Source organism: Manis javanica, chromosome 2 (assembly GCF_040802235.1).
Source record: "Manis javanica isolate MJ-LG chromosome 2, MJ_LKY, whole genome shotgun sequence".
In the NCBI taxonomy this organism is placed as follows: Eukaryota; Metazoa; Chordata; class Mammalia; order Pholidota; family Manidae; genus Manis; species Manis javanica.
This window is the reverse complement of record NC_133157.1, coordinates 156,181,805-156,195,565: the sequence shown is the minus strand read 5'-3', so window position 1 is coordinate 156,195,565 and position 13,761 is coordinate 156,181,805. Positions and strand designations below refer to the sequence as shown.

The 13,761-nt window shown below is 39.8% G+C and overlaps 1 protein-coding gene across 3 annotated transcripts in view; it reads right to left on the bottom strand.

Annotated features, from left to right (window-relative positions):
* Positions 1-13,761, bottom strand: part of PREX2 (phosphatidylinositol-3,4,5-trisphosphate dependent Rac exchange factor 2) — a 293,635-nt gene that overhangs the window by 247,899 nt on the left and 31,975 nt on the right. The gene's annotated exons all lie outside the window — the stretch shown is intronic.

Below are 13,761 nucleotides of genomic sequence, written 5' to 3'. Positions count from 1 at the left end.
AAAACAACCCAAAGAAATGCATGAGGATCCCAACACCAAGATCCGTCTCTGCCTGGCACCCACCACCCTCTTTTCTCTGATCTAGCTCACTGTGCAACCCCACGAGGCATACAAAAAAGTTTTTTGCTTCACACTTGTTTCAACTAATATAGAAAACTTTTTTAGTGGGAAATGCATATATCTAATTTACCTTCTTTAAAACTGACTCCTAACTCTGTCCACTCTTATCATTAAAACACATGACTTTTCCATCAAAATCCTATTGCCCCTTCTGACTTACCATATACCTTTCTCTCTTTCTCTCATGCCTATATATTCAATAGATGATTCAGTCTTAGTCTTAGTTTTCTTTCTCCCCTTTTTCATTCTACTCGAACTCTATTCCTAAAACAAATTAATATACAATCATGAAAATGGTTAGTGTTGGGCTAATATAGCCAAAGAGATCAATGGAACAGCAGGGAGTCCAGAAAGGAATTTAGTATTTGAAACAGATGATACTTTAAATTAGGGAGGAAAGAATGCACAGGAGTCCAGACAATAGGCAATCCAGGTTAGGGACTTTGCCAAAATAAAATAAAAAATAAAAAACGAGAAGTGGTTAAGAGCCTGACCTCTGGACCCAGCTTGGATGTGTGACATCACACAAGGAAATTTACCTTCCTGTGGCAGTCTCCATGTTTGTAAAAGGAGAGTGCTATGGTATCTACTTACAGACTTGTAAAGATTAAACACATGAATCAAACATATAGCAACTGGCACACTGGGACCAACAGATAGCTGTTTGCTATTGTAACTATTTTTTCTATTTCATTTGTATCATGAAACATACTTGCCAGATGCTGCTTTCATTAACTAGCACTCTAATGTTAGAAGGAAGATTTTCAAGGGGAATTGCTCTTTTTTTACAACACCCACACAGCAAGTTATAATGAATGCATTGATAAGAACAACAGGTATTGTGTACATATAAATAACATAAAATATTTAAAAATGGTTTAAGCCACTGATAATTTGTATTCATAATTTTCTCTGTAAAAATTATATTAACCTCCAAGAAGGCAAATATCTGAAGGCATTTGCTTATACATTCAATAAATATGAGGAAAAATAAACCCAACTATGAAAATCTGGGGGAACAATTACTACAAAAAATTTCATTTCAAAAAACAAGTGAAATGTGAAATATTATAAATATTCCTACATACTTCATGAATCAAATAGGAGCTAGCAAAAAGCTGTTAATGAGTTCATTTCCATGAATATTGGCTTGCAGCTCTGACAACAGCTGAATATTCATGAGGCAAATTGGGTGAATGTTAAGAAAACTTTCCTTCCAGGAAAAAAAGCTATGATAACTTAAAAATAGTGTATGCATTCTTTTCGGACCTAGATTATGTAAAAAAAAAACAAACGAAGAAAAAAGCTAATGTCTGCTCAAACTTTATGAGTTCTGTTGAATAACCACAAAAATACAACAGATTTGCTTAACTACTGCAAAATGGCAAATACCCCCTAAAATCAATAGTTTCTTGATTTCAGGACTTGAATCATCCTAGATCCTCAAGAAGCAAGCAGCCTTTTAGGGATGTAAATGAAATTCTTGCGAGGCTGAGTGCAGATAACTAACATGGTTTAGGGCAATTATTTACAGGGCTTGGAGTGTGAAAATGCAAATAATATAAAAGATAAACTGATTCGCATACTAAAACCTAATCAGAGATAGCCAATGTTTTGGGGCAGGGTGTCTGGAAGCTCTAAACACCTCAGCAAGTAAATGTCAGGCAGCAGTGATAATATTCAGGAGGATGGGAACATATGGTCCACTGTCACTCTTCTGAAAGTCACCTCAGTAGATGACCCCAATAGGTGTCATTGGGGAGGACAGGGTATGAAGGGTGAGTAGCACCTCACAGGGAATAATTTTTACTGCTGCAGCTTCTTCCAAGTGCAGTAGGATTTAAGTTTGGGCCACAAATCTCATGAAGGACTGGACTAAAAACCAGAAATGAGTAGAACCCAATTTTACAGCATGGATGTACACTGTTCAGTGGATTACTGGGTGGAAGCTCAGTGGGGAAAGTGGTGTCCCTGTTCATCCCAGGACACTGATTTGAGACAGCAAAACTAATTCCAGGCCCTGCCTCCCAGGTGGACAGGAACCCTCCTTTCCTTCCACCTTGGCCAGGACTGCCTTGGGGCCACTGGGGAGGCTGAGGACACAGGCACTCAGACCAACCCACAAATGAACAGCTCCCTCCTAATAAACTGTGAAACTGTACATTCTGATCAAAGAATCAGGGCAGGAACTCGATTTCAAAATCTCACATTCAACAACATATCCTGAAATGTACTGGGAGTGGGCATCCCATTGGGAAGCTAATGCCTATGTCCTGAAATACCTGCAAATTTCACCTCCTGTCACTAGACAAAAGGAACAACATGCTCATGGTACACAGATTCTTTATGTATCTGCTCCACACCAGGCTCCCTTCTAAGCACAAGGTAGATAATGATGAAAAGGCCAATTCCCTGCCCTCAAGGAGCATGCGTGCCAGACAGAGATACGCAAAAGATAAACCATTAAACACACAGTTCGATTTCAGATGTTGGTGAGCACTAGGAAGAAAAATAAAACAGCTAATGGTATAAGAGTAGGACCTGACAGCCAGGATTTGAGTACTCAAAAGAGGTATCATTTGAGGAGCAACCTTAAGGAGCTCAAGTGAGACATGGAAATGTCTGAGCTGCAACAGAAGGCAAAGGCATCACAGATGAAGCAGGAGCGTGCAGACCCAAAGGAAGGGCAGAGTGGAGGAGGGGAGAAGAGGAAGCAGCAGTTGACAGACAAGGGCACATCGCAGAGGGCCTGAGGGTCATGGTGAGGACCTGGCCATTTCATTCTCAGTGTAGTAAAGAGCCACTGGAGGGTAGTCAAGCTGCTGGTCAAAAGCTCACTAAAGCTACTGCAAGGAGCACCGACAAGGGGTGAGACCAGCTGGGTTTCTACTGAAATAGGATAGAGAGGATAGTGCTGTGGACAAAGGTGATGAGAAGTGGTCAGAACCTGTATGTGTTTTGAAGCAATTGCTGGCATGATTTGCTGATGAATTGGCTGTAGACTGTGAAAGAGTGAAATCAAGGTTGCCTCCTGAATTTCTGGCCTGAACAACTCAGAATCAATTTATAGAGAAGGGGAGGGGCTAGAGGACGAAATTAGAGAGGTAAGGAGGAAGACAGTGTAGGGTCTTGTTGGCTATTATGAAAGCTTCAACTTTTAGTCATATGAAATGGAGAGGGTTTTGAGCTGAGAAGTGATAGGACTTGGCCTTTGTTCTAAAAGTATAAGTGTGGGTTGTTGATAACAGAAATGGGATGTAATCTCAGCAGCAGGAACATGATTTATGGAGGTGTTGCATCGTTCATTATGTGAAATGAATTTTGTTAATACATCCATAATGAGAAATGTGTTACACACACCCACATGAACACAATTTCAAATAAGCACTTATCCAAATAATCACCTTTTCTATTTCTCAAAATTATTTAAAACACCAGTTAAGGGATAGCTGCATGGCTATTTCCTGTGTTTTATGTTTCTTTTTCATTGAAATACTCCCTTCCCAGACTGAATTAGGGAAGCCATCAAAAAATATTACTAATAAATAGTGTTAGCAATTGCTCTTATGATATGCTATTTCATTAAATTAAGAATAAATGAGATGTGGCTGTATTTGGTGTATAGTTCTTCTTCATTCCAAAATGACATAAATGAAGACCACCCAGTATCACAAGTCCATACTTGAGGGAATATGAATTCAGAAATAAGAAGTATCATATACATATATTTATATAGGGATTGTGAATGTTTAAGAAAAACACTAAACATTAGTTTAATCAAAACATAAATTGCATCAATACTAAGCTAAGAAAATTCTAAACTAAGTAGAATGTATGATATAAACTGACCTGGTCCTTTTACCCATGGCAAGAAGTATAAACAATTTAGAATTCCCAATAGTCAGAGTCAGTAAAGACAGGCATAGCTGATTTGATGCCCATTCACTAGGTAATGAAAGTGCACATAAATGAAATAACTACCTGTTGCCCGATTGTCAGAAAGAGCAAGAAAGACAGCTAGAGAATAATTAAAGTTACTATTCAAACTTACTGTATTATCACAAAGAGAGCAAAAATGATATGTGTCTATTTTTTCAGTAGCTATAGACAATTATCTCAATCAATGCTTTATAGGAAAATTATAGATAATTTTATAAGGTTGGATATAATCTTAGTTCATTACAGCAATGGAAAAACTGAGTTTTCCAAGGTCAAACAGCCAGGAAATGAAGAAGCCTGAATTCAATTCCTGCTTGACTCAAAACAGCTCTCCAATTGCAGGCTGGAGTGTTAGGCCCACATTTCCCCATAGCTAAGTGAAAATAGTCAAGTGAGAAGACCTCATGTGGAGGCTGAAATAGAAACCAAATCACATTCAATTTTTAAACTTAATTTCCAAAGTTCCTATCTCAGGTTTGAAAAAGGATGTCATTCCTTTAATATCTTTTAGTAGAGAAACTAAGTCATCTTCTGTTCAAAGCTACTTGACTTTGTACTGACTTTTTCCCTAACGGAATAAATATCACAGAATTTGAGCAACCTTATATTTCTGTAACAGAGTATTGCTTATAGAAGAAAATTTCCCAGAAATCCTTTCCTCTTATGCTAATTACAGCATGTAAATTAAGAAGGCCACATTAAAAACACCATAGAAATGAGTACCTACTTTTCAGTTAACAATTTCCAGCAGTTACCAGAAACAGGCCCAGGTCTTCCCAATGAGCAAACGACCCACTAGTTTCACCTCGAGAAATGTTCCCATCTGAATAACTTCCTGCCATCTGAAGAACTCAGACATTTAAAAGGTCACTTTGTTTTAATTGGAAATTACTGTATTAAGCAACTACTACTTAGAGGAATACAGAAGCTAAAAAGGTTTACGATAGAGTTAAGATAAATCTCAAACCCTGAAACAGTCTTTGAAATCTTTTAAAAACAATGTACTAATGAATTCAAAGTAGCATAAAACTCTCCTTGGAAGCTGACCAATGGGGTTTATGATGATGATTAGTAAGCATTCATTCTCCAGAAAGCTAACTGTCCCCTGTACAATGTTAAATGTGAATTTTGTCCCCTTCAGAGCACCATTAAAGAAATTAGTAGGCAAGCCACAGACTGAGAAAAAATATCTGTAATACATATATTTGATTAAAAACCTTTGTGAACAATATGTAAGTACTACCTACAAATCAGTAGTAAGAAAAAAGAAAAACTACACAATTTTTTTAAATAGGTAAAAACTTGAACAGAAAGAAAATATAGAAATGTCAAAATGCACACGAAAGGGTACTTGAGATCGCTAGTTATCAGGAAAATGCAAATGGAAATGAGAATAAAATACCAACTGAATACGATGAACTAAAATCATACAGTAAAAATACCAAGTATTGGTGAAGACATGAAACTGGCTCTCAGAAATTGCCCATGAGAACACAAAACAGTAAGCACAGCCCCTTTGGAAACCAGTTTCTTATAATATTGGACATACATTTTCTAGATGTCCAAACAGTCCTACTATATGGAATTTTCCCAAGAAAAATAGAATGTGTCAACCCAGACACTCATGTTCAAACATCCGTGGCAGCTTTATTCATAACAGATTAAAAACTGGAAACAACCTAAAAATTTATCACAAGTAGTGAATAAACAAATTGTGTTCTTACTATGTACTATAAACACTGTGAACATATCAATTTTCTCATAAATATCACCCATTAAGATGTATTTTAAGTTTTAACTAGTGAAGTAAATATTTATATGTCACCTAATCAGTTTTTCACTCATGTTGACAATTTTAAAGTTTGCAGTGTAAAAATCGTTTTCTCAAAAAGAAAATAGCTTTAACACGGTGTTGTATCTTAGACAATGAAGCACAGTAAAACAACAAACTAATTTGTTGTGCAAAGATAAGTATTCTCAAACTGCAGTATTACATAATCAAATACATATACTGATTTTATTTAGGACAATAAATGATACTCTAAAAATAAGTTTAAGTGTTGATCATCAAATACCTTCAAACCATAAATTTGTATCATATTCTGTTGGTGATGCATATTAGGTCAAAATAAAAAAATTAAAGCCAGCAATATAAGAATTATAAGGCTTATAAGAAAATGTTAGGCGTTGTATTAATCATTAATACAATCATGAAAAGCCATGTAAATTCTATTTTGTGGCCTTACAATAATTCTAAGATTTATACTTTCATGATCCATAAAGCATGTAGTATGTATCATTTCATTTGGAGAGTGGCCAATATGAAGAGTGCAGCAATTAAGTAGTCTAAAAAAAAGAACACTCTGGATGGGAAAGGAGGGAAGAGGGAAAGAGAAAGAAGTAAGGGCAGGAGGGAGGTAGGAAAGGAACTATTCCCCTTAACATTTCCTTTTATGTTAGAATCATACCATACAGAATTATTTTAAAACTTTATGTAACTCCTTAGCATAAAATGTCTTCTAGGATCTAACCCGTGTCTCTTCTCCAGGCATAGTTCCTGCTTTAATATCCCCTGGATGTTATGCTGCCTGACACATAGCCTGAGCTCAGTAAGTATGCACCTCATTATCTGGGCTTCATGGAGAGGCAGTTCTCCCGAGTATTTTGTCAAGCAAAGTAGTTACTGATAAAATTCTTGAAGACAAGGATTAAGTCTGTTTCTCTGATTCTCCCATAGAATCTAGCCCAGAACCTCACATAATAATAAATACTTAACAAAGTAACGTTAAATTCATTGGGTGTAACTATTTTCTCCACTGTTATTTTTTTAATTCAAATTTCTCAACAACTGTTGCAACTTCAACAACTGAAATTTTATGGTAGTGTCTCTGCCAATGTGAAGTATCAGTCAAATGCAAACTAGCTTATTCCTGGGCAGGACTAATTCAGGCTTTCTCCTCTCACATGGTAGCAGGGATCTCAGCCAGCCCTCCTACTAATGACCAGTGTGCAGCAAGTGTCTAAGACAGTCAGAGACACCTATGGCCTTGGGGCAGAAGGAAACATGGTCTGGCTTGCATTAAGACATACACTTTAGTGAATGAAATCGCCCAGGACCAATTGACAGTAGATGAACAATAACCAGTTTAACATTACACAGAATTGCTATATATCACTCCTACAGAACTTAACTTACTTTTTAAAATATTATCTTCAGTCATTTACCTCCATGAAGTCATACTGTGACTCCAATCACTTGTTCATTCAATCACCAGTGTTAATGATGAGAACTGAATCCACAATTTACAGAATTTTCCATGAAGATTTCCTCCAACACTGTGGTCATTATACTTTTTCTTACAGAGATCGCCAATAGAATTTATTGAATAAAATGCTTATATGGCATTTAATCTTATATTTGGCCATGCCTGATTATCGGCACTATATAACACCCTCAATAAATAGTTAGTGAAATGAAACAAATTCCAAAATTTCAAAAAGTAGCTGTACAACATAGTATTCTTTCTAAGAAACCAGAATTAAAACTACAAATTAGGTATTTCACCTTTCATGATTCCAAATGGATGCTGTTATCTGGAAAAAGGGATAGAGACCTATAAAATACGCTGCATGGGCAGAAAATACAGACAAAGCAAGACAATAATTGGAGAAAGTACCTGTCTGTATTTTTTTAAAAATAGAATTCTTAGATAATAGAACATCCATTTGCAAATACAAATCTAGAACCATTTTTAACAACTGTTCCCTCATCATTAAAAATCATCCAAATATTTTGAAATCTGCTTACAAACTTAAGCTAAGGAAAATTTCAAGTGGTTCTAGTTCTGAAATAAACAGTTCACAATCTGCACATATTATTTTTTTTAACAAATGCATTAATTTTTTTCATGACCTTAACATTTCCAATTGAAATGTGTTCAGCTGAGTTTTTCCTTAAGAACAACTAATTACATTGCTCCTGTTTTTCTAAGGTACCAGTTATGACCCCCTATACCCTTTGAAAGAACTCGTTTGGTTCCTCCAACAAGAAGACAGTTCCTATTATGTTCAGATGAATAACCCAAACTAATGGAATCTAAACTGTCATTACAGAGGCTGTGGAAGATAAGTTTTTGATTTAAGTGTTAGCATTCAGGTCCTATGGTAATATTGCCATTAACAGTGATGCTTCTTGCAAAATACTGCACTGTTTGAAGAATGCCTAAACCATCATATGATGTATGAGAACATTAAAAGAGAAATCTGTGTCTTAAATATTGCTTAAGCAAAATTTAGAGAGAGATAACTATTTAATTTGAGGGAAAAACACTTTGAGGAAATATGATATTCTTCTTAGTCACTAAATTAGAATGCCACTGTATTTAAATGTAAACTTAGACTCAAGCCACTTATTTTAGCATGAATGTTGTTTTATTTTAAATCAAATATTAGCTTTCTTTTCTTATCTCTTTTTCCATATCCATATCACTTACTAATTTTTCTCTCCTTTCCTCAAACCAAAGATCAGAAGTCCAGGCATCTGCCCAGCAGGCAGATCGTATGAGTGAGTAGAGAGGCACCAGGCAGTCAGGTCCCAAGGCAGGGGTCACAAAATGGTAGCCTGGAAACCTGATCCGTACACGATTGGTTTGTTTGCTCTGGAAAACGCAGATAAAAATCCAGAATTCCAGCTTATTCTGGAAAAGCAGGAGCTCTGGGATCCCTGGGGCCACACTCCCTCTTAGCAACAGCTGGTTGGAGCTGAGCATCACTGCCCCTTTGGAGGGGGCATGGCCTCTCACCAGCTTGCCACAGTTACCACCACCTGCTTGTCACATGTACATGACCTGCCTAGCTTCTGGAAGCTTCTGAGTCTCCATCTTTTTCACAAAAGGATAGGCTATTCAAGTAAGAAACCCTTAACTTTGTCCCAAGACTCCACAGCTAAGATGGGGGCCTGGAAGATAAAAAGTGAACAGCGGGCAGCAACCATGAGAAATAAAGAAGACAGGCAAAGTCTCCTGCATGTATTCTGGGCAGTCAGAGGGTGCGGTACAAGGGAAAGAGAAGAGCAGGGCAGACCTGAGCTTCGATCACGGGCTCTACCGCTCTCAGCAAGACTCGGGTGGGTGGCTCTGCCTGTGCCCCTTGGGGCTATCTACCTCTCTCTCCAAGAGGCCCTAGAGCCATGGGTGCACTGTGCCTGGCACACGACAGCACTCAGGAGACTAGGGAGCAGCAGAAGGAACGTGGGACCTCTGGTAGAGAAATCTGGCTCCCAGTCCCAGCTGCACTCCGTTGCGGCTCTTCACCTGGGACGCTGAAATAACACCATGAGCGCGGCCCGGCGAGCACCGGCTGCCCATGGGTCCAGCAACTCTCACGGACTTTATCATCAGCAGTCCTACCGCCCTAATCTGGCCCGGCTTCCACCCGGCAGGAGGAGGACAGCTGACCGGAACCGAGAGGAGGCAGATGCTAAGCAGTTGTGGGTTCTGCATTTGGGAAACTGAGAGAATGGGAAGAGAGACAAACCAAAACCGCAAGACAAGAAGGGAGAAGTGTTCAGATATTTTCTATGGCCTCCGGATGAGGCATCCATTATGTGAGGAAGCAGAAAGTGAAACGGAAGGGTGGGGGTGGGTTAATCATTCAAAGCGAAAAAGCCTCTTTTGAATACCTGCCACTCTGCCTTATGGGGACTGTGGGGACACTGTGTGTATGTGCATGGGACACACACAGTTCCAGTGCTCCAGAATTCCTAATGAGGCAGACAGACACATTCACAATACCTGATAGGAGGCTTGCCTCCATAAATGACCGTGTAGAAATGAAGATTATCAGAGCAGTGGGGGAAAGGTGGGGAAGAGACGAGTTAAATGTAGCTGGGGGCAGGGGTGGGCTCATACCCTGGACAGCTGCTTAGAAAGGTGGAGTTTAAATTAAGCATCACAGGCTAAGACGGGCTTCCGTAGGCAGGAAGACGTGGAGTAAAGGGCATTTCTAGCAAAGGGAACCATCTGAAGTCAGACCCAGAGGCAGCAGCTAGCAGGTCTGTTGAGGACAGGTAGCCCAGTGCATGAGATGGGGCAGGGGAGTGCGGCAGCACGGGAACCAGGGAACGCCCCTGGAGAGGAGCTGTGGTGGCCCTTCCACACCAGTCTGTGATTTCGTCCTGGACACATTTGGTAACTGACACTCTGCACCCAAAGCACACAGCTCTCCCTATGGAGAGTGAACCCCAGAATCCCTGCAGAAGCCAGCTGCTGGAGAGGAACAATATTCTAAAGGCACCCAGACAGTACACAGAAAAAGAACCAAGCTTTAGAATGCCAATAGTGGCTCTGAACTGATCCATTTCAATAGCTAGCCAAGCACCCTGCCAGCTTAACTTTGAAGGAGTAATGACCAACTTTACACAGTTCTGGAAAGACAGAAATATGATGACAAAAAGCAAACATAAACACATCAAAAATGAGTGATTTTATTTTTTACATGATCTTCAATTTTGATTTCGGTGAATTCTAACTCTGACACAAGATATTATCTCTAGTTGCCTGACAAGAGCTGGAAAGGGTCGTGGGGTCCCTTGAAGGTCTCAACCTTCGTGTTATCTCAGCCCTCAGATTGGGGGTGCTGTGTCCTGCAACTTCAAGGTGTCTGGCACCATGCAAGTGCCAGGGTTACAAAGTCAAACCCCTGCCTTAGAAGGCCACAGAATGATAGAAGTGATACAAATGTAAATTAGTGACTTAAACCCAGTGAAACAAATGCTCCACAGAAGTGTTGAGAGCTCAGGGGCCAATCCACCTATTATAGCTACATGCTCCCTGCATAACCAGGCAATATAGTGGACTGCCTAAGAGCTGGACTCAATCATGAGATAGTTCAAATCCCAGCTCTGCCACTTACTAGCTGTGTGATTCTGGGCAACTGCTTAATCTCTCTGTACCTCAATGTCCCATCTGAAAGAAAGAGAAAATAAAAGAGCCTACCTCATGGGATTACTGTGAGAATTAAGAGAGTTGACAGACACATGCACTTTACTGTGCTTTGCACACTAAATCATTTTCATTAGTATAATCTGATTGGCCCAAAAGAGATCCTAGAAAAATGTGTTAATCTTTCCCCATTTCTCCTCTCTCCTCTCTCCAAAAGCAGCATTATGGAAATGAACTTTTCTCTCAATACTGGTTTCCCAACCAAGTGAAATTAACCTTGTACTTCCATCTCTCAAGTGATAGCTGGCCTGAGATCTTCCCACCGTTCCTTCTGTCTTCCCATTCACAAAGCTTCCTGAGAGCCTGAAGGAGAGCTGTGTTGCCTGCTGGAAACCTCATGGTTCCGATAGTAGAATTAAAGAGACGTCACCCAGGATATCTCTGGTGAGCACCACTGGCTGCTTGCATGGATGGAGCAGCTCCACACCCACTGGACCTGACCCAGGACCAGCCAAGTGCAGACATTCTGCTCTGACATCACTCTCAAACTGGCCCCTGCAGCCTCACTGTTCCCTCCGAATGTGTCTGGCCAGCCAGGGAAAAGAACCCCTTCCTGCTTCCCTTTCAGCCTCCTACACCCCAGCAACAGCCTTCTTAGGGATTCTCTGCCTCTGATTTCAGGATGCACAAGCTGCTCTGTTGGCAGTGAGAGGTTTAGCGTTCCAGAGGAAACAGTTGTTTTCCCATCCCTGACAATAAGATTGTTTCATCAGTGCACAAGTAAGTCATCACACAGATTACTACTCTATTCTTGACATTTAAATCTGAAGTGAAGTACCTTCTTAATAATTCATTAGGTTTTAAAAAGATAATTTGGGTAATATCCATGGCAAGTACATTAGCATCAATATTAAGTATAATTTAAACACTGCATGTGTTAAAATTAAGACAAACATGGCCAGTAGAATTAATAGTTATAACATTATGTTCAAAATTAGAAACAACCCTTAAATAGATAGGAATTAAAAAGAACCCCCTTTATTTTCAGCCCTCTATACCAAACTCAGTTTGGCAGCAAAGCCTACCAAACTGCTGATAAGTGGGCAGGACGCTATTGTGTTTGGCTTTGAACACAAGTCAGGATTAGGAAATCAACACGGGAAGCATACTTCAAATATCCAAAAGCATTTTCTATGCTTAGCATCTGGCAAGACTTGGTGTGTTTTCTCTGCTTCAATGTCATATTGCTCTGGTCCCTAGAACAACATGGTGGCTACAAAAGGGGGAAAAAAAACTTCTGTGTTTAAGCAGCAGCCTTAGTTCAGCCTGAAAGCCACTGAGTAGGGACCTGTTCCACACAGTGCCTGGCAGTTACTCACCAAGGGAAGGACAGGCCTGGGGCCCCTCCCTCTCCCGGTCCATGGTTTCCTCCTTACCCCACACTGCAGCTAGGGACCTTCAGCATTTCCTCTTCTGGGAAGGCTGGGAATTGACTGTGTTTATGAAATGAACATGACCCAGAAAAGCATTCATCATGATCCGCTTGTGCACTTGAAAGAGCCCTCAGCTGCACTTCCCTTCATCAAGTGTCTGAGCTCCTGTTTATTAAAGCACAGCTTGGACCAGCGGGCAGGTAAGACTTCCAGGTGAGAACAGCAACAGATCTTTGGCAGCGAATCACCACTACTCCTGGCTTCCATTTCTACATAGGAAGTCAGAGAAATTAATTTCTTACAAACTACCAGAAATAGTTAAATAAATGAACAACTCAACAATAATTATTCTACTTAATCTGGCATATGCTCATCAAACTCCAAATGCAGTTATGTATATATGTGTGCATAATCAGCACGACATAGTGACCGTGCTCTGGATTAGAGTCCAAACTCTTGAAATTCAATACTGCCACCACCACTGTATGCCCTAAAGTGCTTTACTGTTCAATTCAAAAAAAAAAACAAAGTTCAACAATTATTTATTGAACACTAAATGCCAGGCACTGAGCTAGCTTCTAAGGAATTAATGACAAATCAGTCTCCTGAGTTTACGATCCAGTAGAGCACACTGATATGAATAAAAACATTTACATTAAATACTGCATTAAGGTGTATTGGATATAAATATATTTTTAAGGTTCAGAAGGAGAACAGAAGATGGAGTAATCAGATCTTGGTAATATGTAAAGGCTTTACAGAAAAGCTGATACCTTAGGAGGGTTTTAGAAAATGGATAGAAACTCTTCAAGCTGACAGAGGGGAAGAGCACTCAAGACAGGAAGAAGAGCAGGAATAAGGGTGTGATGAACCAAGTTCCCCCCCAGCAGGACTGAGCACAGAGTTAAACTGACATACTCCTTAGCTGGTGCCAGGCACTGCACTAAGCTCTTCACATGCAATAACTCAATCCTATGCCTTGGGTGCTAATATCATCCCCATCTTACAGAGGTCAAAGTCAGAGGAGACAGAAATTAAGAACCTCTCCTATGATCACACAGCTTCAATCCGGACCCTGTGCATCCAGAACCCACATCCCTAATAACTATGAGGTAGCACACAGCACTTCACAGGCGATCAGAGAGTAAATCAACAAAAACTCACTTTTTTCTCTGGAGAATAAAATTCAAGGGATCTGGCACAAGGAAGCAGGCAGGAAGAGGACACTGCTGGAAATTTTGTTGAGAAGGTATCGTGGAAGACCCTCAAACCAGCTTAACTGCTTGGAATTTCTGTAGACCTTCCAGAGAGGGAACATAGACACTTCT